Here is a 9,745-nt window from a genome sequence, read left to right as displayed (position 1 = left end):
CCGTGAGCGACCCAGCTGCATGGGCCGCTCGCCTTCCTCGCTTAGCTCGCCACTGTGGGCAGCACTGGGTTTAGCCCTCCATTCCCCCGCTGGCGGGCCCAAGAGCGCCCGTGGCTCCTGAAAGGCCCGCCCCCGGAGGTCTCTGCGAGCCTGAAGGCGATCATCTAACTTAATGCACAGAGTCATTAGAGAGTCAAGAGAGGCAGGCAGGTCATGCATTATTAGTTCGCCTTTTAATTCATCACAGATGTTATTAAGCAAGGCACTCTTTAGCACCTCCTGCCCCCACCCCGTTTGCTCAGCCAAAACCCAGAAATTGACAGAATAATCCGACATCCTGCGTCTACCTTGTTTAAGATTTAACAGGCGTTGAGCGGCGGCGGCAGCCTCGGATCCTTTGTCAAAAACGCTCTTAAATTTAGACAAAAACTCGGGGTAGGAGATGTCGGGGTGGGATCGTAGCACTGCCTGGGCCCACTGTAGAGCGCGATCACGTAACAGTTGCACAAAGAAGGAAATCTTATCTCCATCGCCAGGGTACCAGTGAATTTGCTGACGAAAAAAATAAGTGAGTTGTGTGAGAAATCCTGCACACTTATCCAACTCACCATGAAACAGTTCAGGAGAGGGAGGCTGATGCCCGACGACCACAGGTGTAGTTTGGGCCGCGCTTGCGGGCTGAGACGCGCTCGCACCCGGGATGGGTTCGTCTGCCGGAGAGGCTGGCGGGGGCGGAGAGTCAGTCAACGGGGTCCGCTGGGCGAGAGCCAGAGACAAAGCGGCAACGTCTCCACTGAGCCGCATCAACATATGCTCGTGTCGCTGCAACAGCTCATTCAACGAGACCGGGGCTGGGGCGGGTGACGCCGAGCCTGCTGAGTCCATTGTGGCTGGACCGTTCTGTCACAACGGGACTGAACGGACTCACGCGCAGGCTCTAGGTCTTGAAAGCACAAGAGTCTTTATTATGATGCACCAGGTGATTATTTACAAAAGTGAGGGGAAAACCGGGCTCCGGGGGTCCACACACGAACGGGAAAGACACGCACACTCTCCGTCCACTCCTCTTCACACTCCACTCACTCGGGTAACACAGGGGTAGGTCCAGGGAATCTGTACACAGAGACACGAATGGGTAGTTAGGTAAATCGCTATGAAACACTTCTGAAGTCATTGAGCTGGGGTTACACTGACGAGGGTCGGCAACGGTCCAGCGACGAGAAACACAGGGCTGCCGTCTTATAAAGGAGCTGGATCACTCGTGATGAGCCACAGGTGCGTGGGCCAAGGGCAGGAGCCCGCAGGTGAGCTCCGCCCAGGCAGAGGGAGGAGGGAAAGAGGGGAAAGGAGAGAGCAGGAAAAAAATAAAAAAAGGAATACAAAACATATGTAGCCGTACTGAGCCGACCGGGTAGGCACAAGGACCCTGACAGTTTTCTTCTTTTTCTTGTAGACTGTTAAATCTGTTTTTCCATATTAACTTTGAAGTGAAGTCACAGTGAGACTTCACTTCACAGTCCGTGTGAAATAAAATGTGGAAATTATTTCAGCCTGAGTGTGCCTATTAAATATTTTTTAAATGGTTGTCACTCCCGTGGAGTCAGTTTCGTTCTCACCTCCGGTTTTATTTTCTTTCTTCATGCTGGAGTTTTTTTTGTGACTGTCTGCTCTGCCTCTTTAGTTTCACCTGTGTTTGATTGGAATCAGGCCCTCGGAGCATAAAGCCTCCCCCTCTGTAGCCTTTCTCTGTTTGTTCCTGTTATGGTTTAATCAACCTCTTAGATGGCTGCCATAGCATGTCTTTGTCCATTGGGCCCTCATGAGTGCTTTTCCTCACTGACTAACCCTTAAGCTGTGTTGTTCTAGGACAGGGGTAGGCAACTCCAGGCCTCAAGTGCCAGTGTCCTGCAGGTTTTAGACATCACCCTGTGTCAACACACCTCAATCAAATCATTAGTTCATTCCCAGGCCTCTGGAGAACTTCAAGACATGTTGAGGAGGTAATTTAGCCATTTAAATCAGCTGTGTTGGATCAAGGACACATCTAAAACCTGCAGGACACCGGCACTCGAGGCCTGGAGTTGCCTACCCCTGTTCTAGGATATATTAAGCTGTCATTCCCGAAAGAACAGCAAATAAATGCTTGAGAAACACTGAAGGCACTTTATGAACAGAAAGTCAGGAAATATGGAGGAAGAAATGACAGTGGGACAAGATACAGAGTGACTGTTGGAGTTGTATATTTAAAAAAGCCAATTAACAAATGTGCCTCTTCTCAAAACCATGCAAAGACATAATTCATCTGTGTTCTTAGGAAAAAAGTTTACTGTGTGGTACCATCTGTGTATTTCATTATGGAATAAAGATGGTTAAATGAGCATGTGCGAGCAAAGACAATATTAAACTTTAACCTGTAGGTCTCTTAATCATGGCATTTTTTCCGGCTGATTGATATTCGGAGTTTAAGATCAAGAAGCTCTCTCACAAGCTCTACTCTTGTCCCCTGATCTAATATTGCTAAACATTATAGTTTCACATCCGATATTTCAGTAATGCTGACGATGAGCATACAGCTTCCAGTGGCGTTGGAAAAACTGCAGCGTATGGGGAAACGGTAGTACCAAGCGAGCCAATCAGTTGTTGCCGGCTGCATTTGCATGACGTAATTGCATCTCAAGGGAGGTGCGCATGAGGTCACGGTGTAGTGTTTCAGAAGGAATTTGTGGTTACAATTACATATGGTATGAACTTGCCACAAAAGCATAAGTCCCAGTGAAACATTTGACTGTTGCAGTGAAGAGAAAGAAAGAAAAGTAATGATGGGGAACTAGACAGCAGCTGGATTATAGCATGGTTTATACTGAATATAACTACCTAACCTGATTCTGATTTATCTTTCTCTCCTCTTCTGCTTGTAAAGCATCTCTTCCTTCTCCGTTACAAATGCCACCTTCTGTGTTTTAAACACTTACTGTAGTTTACAGATGATGTTTAAATATTTCTGGTAGGTCTGTCACTTACAGTTGAATTCTTATGAAATTTGGGATATTGAAAAAACAAACCTGACCATAAGTTATACTGCCAGTAGTATTTGGTTTCATTCACCCATTGTCGTCTCATTAGAAGGGAAGGGTTGATGTTGAAAAGTCAACATCAACCCCCAGAGTGACAGCTTATGTTTCCAAAAACATTGGAGATGGATATTTATCTGTTTTCTTAACCCACCTCTGTGGTTTAAAGTAATTTTAACTTAAGGGGGTAAAAAACAAAGAATTTTCGGGCAGTACTTTAAAAAAATAAAAATTAAATAAAAATTACCGTATTTCCCGGACTACAAAGCGCACCTAAATATTAGCCGCACAAGCTAAAATCAGGGGAAAATCCTGTTTTGTACATACATTAGCCGCACCTGACCAAAAGCCGCAGGTGTTTCAACGTTGACTTATCATATGTAAGAGAATATGCACAAAGGGAATTGTCAGGAAAGAGATGGCTGTTTGGAGACATCACTTTTATTAATATTTTGAAAAACAAGTTATGGGTACATATTTGCACATGTAGTACATAACAGTAGCCTACAGCACACCAGAAAAATAGATTCGGACTACCTTTTAAGCTCAGGTGCAGTGACACAGCTTTAACAAGAAGAAAAGTCAGTCATTCACCAGCATCTTTCTCTTCTTCCTGCGCACTAAAACCACCAAAGTCCTCTTCTCCAGTGTCGGATACAAACAGGCTCAGGATGGCTTCGTCATCCACTCTTCTTCTCTCCTTCGTTGTCACTTTCAAAACCAAAGAAATCCTCATTGTCAGTGTCAGAGTCGAACACCCTCAGAAGGGCCGTGGCGGTGTCCTCCTCTCCATCATGCAGCAGTCCAGCCCTTCAAAATCCGTTGGTGATCGTGGATGTTTTCACACTTTTCCACGCTGTCAGAATCCACCGGTGGAGTTGGGCATAACTTGCTTTTTGGGCATAACTTGCAAGTTTATCGCCGCTCATCATCCACGCCTCCCGCTGAATGCGTAGCGCTACTTTGAAGTTTGTTTTTCGCGCTACTTCGTACGGCACTACGTTGCCTGGCGGACGGACATGTGACTAACATACCACTCTTGAACCCCGATCCTTCCGCCAGGCAACGTAGTGCCGTACAACAGCGGAACACACAAAACAAATCGTCTTACGATATGACAAAAATCACGGACAATCCATAGAAAAGCCGCACCTGACTAAAAGCCGCAGGGTTCAAAGCTTGTGCAAAAAGTAGCGGCTTATAGCCCGACATTTACGGTAAATAAATGTTTTTACCAGAGCAGTGGCTCGTCACTGGGATAGAAGCATATTGGGGTAGATAACACACTAACTACTTCAACTGAGAATACTATTGCAAGGTTGGCCTTGCATTATGTTCATGCCGGTGCAATGAATCCCTCTGTGTACAGTTCCTACTGCAGTCTGTTACTTATTAATATAAGCTTGGCTGGTTGCCTGTCTGTGTTCACCCTGCAACAGACAGAGGACCTGCCCAGGGTGTACCCTGCCTCCAGAAAAAAAAACCCTGCCATCTTATTGTTCTAAGCCCACAGCAAAAAAAAAAAAAAAGTCTTTGACTACCTGGCGAGACACAGCATGTCAAAGTGGCTTTTCAAGAACACTGGGGGAAAATTAGTTTTGACACAAATGTTTAATGGACTCGAAACAAAGTAATCAACTGTTTTTCATTTCTGGTACCAAACTTTAAGAACAGAGGGTCCCTGCACCATTTGCTGATATATTTCTTCTATGGATGTCTGCAGTATAACACAAAATATCTACAGTCGTTCATCACGGGAGATCATACACAGCAGGTCAAACTTGAGTAAATGGTATCCCTCTTGGTTGGGCCGAGTTTTCACTTAAAACAGTGCATTCACCAGTGATCAGACTGAACTCTTAATGATTTGTGACAAGGATGACCTCCACCAAGAGGGCACACATGGTTGCATGGGCCATATCCCTCAGAGGTTCATATTTGTTTCTCCAGACTAAATCAACCTCTGATTTGTGGGAGTGATCTAACTCGTCTTCATTCATGTCAGCAAAGCTGAGCTGAAGGTTTTTGTCTTTTCCCCACAGCAACTTAAAAATGGCATGGCAGCTGCATTCATTGGTTTGAGGTGTCACAGGGTCAGCCTCTTGTCTTTTTGAGGCTATTCAACATAGATGCTTCAGAAGTAACAGTCCACACTTGATTCATCACTTACAAAAAAATTCTCAAATTTGTTTGTTGTAATGGAGAGAGATTGACAGAATATATAAAATCAATACCAATGTACAATAGTGCAGTTCCAAGAAATGGATATAATAAATGGAGCCACTTGAGTTTTTTTTTTTTTTTACATGGACAGACAAGCAATGACCACAGCAGACCTAGGTGTCCGTTTTTTGGACACCTAGTCAGGTGTCCAAAAAAAGGTTTGCTCGTCTGAGTGGAACTGCAGGTGGATGCCTCATTGCTGGTATCGGCAGTCTAAGATTGCAGTGGTTCAACATCTTTCCCCCACACTAACTCAAGCGACATGGAGCTCCGCAGAGACAGACTACCCCTCCACCATGCCGGTGTGTCGCGATTGCTGTCATCACTCCAGGGTTCCAGTGGTGATGGCTGTTTGGCCAGGATGCATATACTCACCATGCATCTTACCAAGCTGACTTTTTTTTCTCTTTAATAAAAATTGACATGTGAGTGGTCTCCAACAGCCGTATCTTACTGACTGAAATAATAACGGGAAATATTCAACAGAAAACATCTGAATCTTTATTGGGGATACTTTCACTGCTTCTGCACATCAGTGAGTCCCTTAACAGTAAATCAAAATGGACTTATTTTCACTGGACCTCAGCAGAGAAGAGAGGGCCATCCTTTTATCCAAGAGGCCCATTCATTTAAATAAGTAAATGTTTCCAGTGACATGGTGTCCAGTTTGGAAGCACACAGTGTAAATTTCAGTGATCAGTGTCACTCACTGATTCAAGACGAACCAGCTGCAGACTTGTTGGCACGCAGTCTCATTATTTCCACTTTTAACTCGTCCTCAGCAAAGCAAATTTGACGTACAACAGCCAAAGAAGCTCAGATTTAAGCATAATGAGCTTGTTGCTCTTGCTGAGGTGCCAGACATATGTACAAAGATCATAAATCATCACTGGACTGTGTGGATAAACATTAAAAAGTGATTGTATGTATTGTACCCTCACACACAGTGATCACATGTCCAACAGCTGGAAACACTTTGTGCTCCAAAGCTTAAATTCATTTGTACAAATCCTCATTTTATTCTCATTTAAAAAAGACAGCCCTTGAGTCCGTCTCCAGTCAGTCCCCAAAGACTAACACGTTAAAATGTCCAAGTTTACACCAGAAATAAACATGTTTGAAGCCTGCTAATAAAGCTGTTTTAACCTCCTATAGATTATTTGACCCTTCATATCACCTGAATGGGATAATTCAAGCACCTGTTTGAATTAAATCTTAACATTATGGGTTGTTGTCAAGTTGCCAGGTTTTGGGTACCCATAGTTGTCTGCAAGGCCTCACCCTAGCTAACTGGACTCTCAAGGGCAAGAAGACATTTTGCCACGCCCACATGCCTTGTCAATTAAAATATGAGAGATGTTAAAATGTCTGAGGTGTTTTTCAAAGAACACAAATGTTAGTATGAATACTGGCTCTAAATATCTGATTGTTCCCTTTAACTCTCATGGCTGCAATCTGAAGTACTTACTGGTTCAGCTGAGGGAAGTTCCTTTCATCGCGGCTCCTCATTGTGGTGGAGCCACACGCTAGTTTATGTCTACACTGCAGCTCAAGCAAAAAAAAATTCAGTCAACCACAGCAAAGCAATTCAAGCTCAATTTAACTTACTTTTCTCCAATTGTCATTTCACCTCACCCTCTCTGTTGTGGTAAGCCCCACCCACTGGGGGGTGTCACGGTACCTTGGAGCAAATAAACAGCTTGAGTCAGAGTTGGACAAAAGTTGTGAGCGCACATACAGAATAGATGCATTGGGGTATGCATGCACACATCCTGAGTAAGAGCCAGTATTGTGTTGAGGGGAAAATTTGGGCCAGTGAAAGTCAAATGCATCATGCGTCTATTTAATAAACCATCAACCATACAAACCTCACAGTGAGACTGGTTTGTTGAAAGGATGTCACTGTTGGTGTGCAGAAACCACCTCTCTGGAGAAGTGGGACTAATCTGCATCAACCACCCACAAAACTGAGCTGCTACTAAAATCAAAGCCAAATAACGATCACGTTTAGTAGTACAATTTCAAAGAGGAAAATCCAAATTATAAAATGTCGTTTCCAGTGACAACTCAATCTTCAAATTTTCATAAACATCTGACATTAACATGCTGCTGAAAAGCGCTCTTCTGGTCAAACCACTTGAAGGCGAAAAGAGTTCCTTCAATCCTTTTGGGAAACATAGGAGTCCACAAACTCAACCATTAGAATCAAAGAGAGGCTGAACATATTTACAGGCATCACATCTCAAAATGTTAAGAGCTTCTCCATCCACCTCAATTTGTCTCTCCCTGACAAGCTGTTATGGATATGTGTTTGTGAGTGCTGCCGCTGCACAGGTGGTGCAGTCCGAGTCAGCACGGGTCATGCGGTGATGCTCTTAGATGGTGCCGAATGAACAACTCTGCTTATTTACACATCAGATAAACAAAGTGTTAACATGGTGAACTAAAAAACACCAAAAAAGTCAGGTAGGGAAGCTCGGCAACTGTTTATGCTCTGAAATGATATGATAAGCTAGAAGTAGTATTTGCATGACTGCACAGTGTGCAGCTGTGGGGTTATGTTCATGCTTGATTTGGCTGTTTGATCTGTCAAAACAACATCAGTCATGTTAATTTTTGTCAGTTAATATCAATATCTGCTCATGCAGTGTAATCCATCAGCCTGGCAATAAATCACGATTTTCCTGAAGGTAAAAATGTTCAGTTGATGTTGAAAACTGTATCATAGAGAGAACGCTCTGGTCAGTTTGTGACGTGAGTATTGATCATGTTTACACTGCGCTAATTGGGAGGATTTTTCCTGGCTCAGAATGCGATCTCACGGGTCTGGTCCTTGTAAAATGAACGCAATCAGTCATTTTGATGAATTATGTATTCTTCCGTTACTTCTGACTATTTGTTAAACAAAATACATTTTATGTCTGCGTAAGTCAGCATTACATGGTTGGGGTTTTTTGGTTTTTCTTTGGCTTCAAGCTAAAACCAACAATTCTTTGCATGAAAATTGATGATTGACACAAATGATGAACTTGAAACCAACTCTGACCTCCATCCTCAGAAACGGCCGTCTATCATAGTCTTGATGCCGACTTGTATCAGATATGCTTACTACAAAAAAGCAGGGTTAATGTATGCCTACCAGGAGGAAATTGGTGCTGTTTTAGCTGTTGTTGGTACATGATGGGGTGCCATTCAAAATCAGTTGTTTCACTGTTATCCCCAGAGCAAAATACAAGGAGCCTAATTCTTAGTCCAGTCCCTTTAAAGGCAGTACACACAATCCTCAAATCTCCAGGAAGCAACCAATCCAGGTCATAGTGAAGATGCCTCTCTTTACCTCGGTTCTCCCAGAGTCAAACATTTAATATTCCAGCCAGTAGACTCAAAGTACTCAAAACTTACTGAAAGTAAAGATACTCTAGAGTAGGTGGTCAGAAAGACTCATGACCTAGACTCATGACCAATACCTGGATAAGTTGCGGATTTATGGATGGATGTATTCTTAACGAGGAAGACTGCTAAATCTGCAAAATGAGATGGCAAAAATCACCAAGAGCAGATGGCCAATGTCTCTGTACAATCACTCAACCCTGGGAATAGAAATATTGCTTTTGACTATGAGCTTTTTAGACACCTAATCAGTACTGCAGTACAGACTGCCTGATTACTTTTACCACATCAAATAAAACTTTAAGATTGATCTGGTAAATGTGAAGCTTATATTACATATATTTATTTACTTTGGACAAAATTAGAACAACATATCATTCAAGCACAGACGGTACGATCACTGAAAGGATTATATTACAGTATGAAGTCAGAAAGAGGTCCTTGTGAGTGGCATCTGTGGGTACATTACTGCAGAAGGGAAAGGATGTAACATATCCTCAGATTTATTTTTCGCTCCTGCTGGAGAAAAGAGTAGTTTGGCCAGATGGTCACAACCTGCCATTGTGCAAATTTCCTGAATTATTATAATCTATTTAGTTCACTCACCACTTTTTAGTTAAACTGGAACAACATAGTGAGGGCCTCCCAGAAGTTTGACCTTTCAGAAGAGCCTCGAGGTTTACATAAAAAAGGACCTAAGCACATCCTCATGATGTAATGGGCAAAAGGGATGGATTTAATATCAACACCTTTTCTTTTTTCAAACTATTAATTGCATCTAATTTTAGTTCAGATTAAAGCAGATTAAAGAGCCACTTTTAGTGAGCATTGTGTCAGCTGCAGGTCTATTTTATGACTGCAATAACAAAGACAAGGAGGCGCCTGAATGCAACCTATCATCATGGAGACACTGATCAATTAAGGCCAAGAAGAGCAACATCTGGCATTTACTGCATCCAAACAGCTGTGTTTGTCCCACTTGTATTAAAACTCACCAGCAATGAAGCTTTTCAGACTAATCTGACTCTGCAGTCATCTTTGCTTTAATCAAGTGCAAGCTT

The sequence above is a fragment of the Astatotilapia calliptera genome, chromosome 15, assembly GCF_900246225.1.
Source record: "Astatotilapia calliptera chromosome 15, fAstCal1.2, whole genome shotgun sequence".
NCBI classification, from domain to species: Eukaryota; Metazoa; Chordata; class Actinopteri; order Cichliformes; family Cichlidae; genus Astatotilapia; species Astatotilapia calliptera.
Note: the sequence above shows the minus strand (reverse complement) of the source record.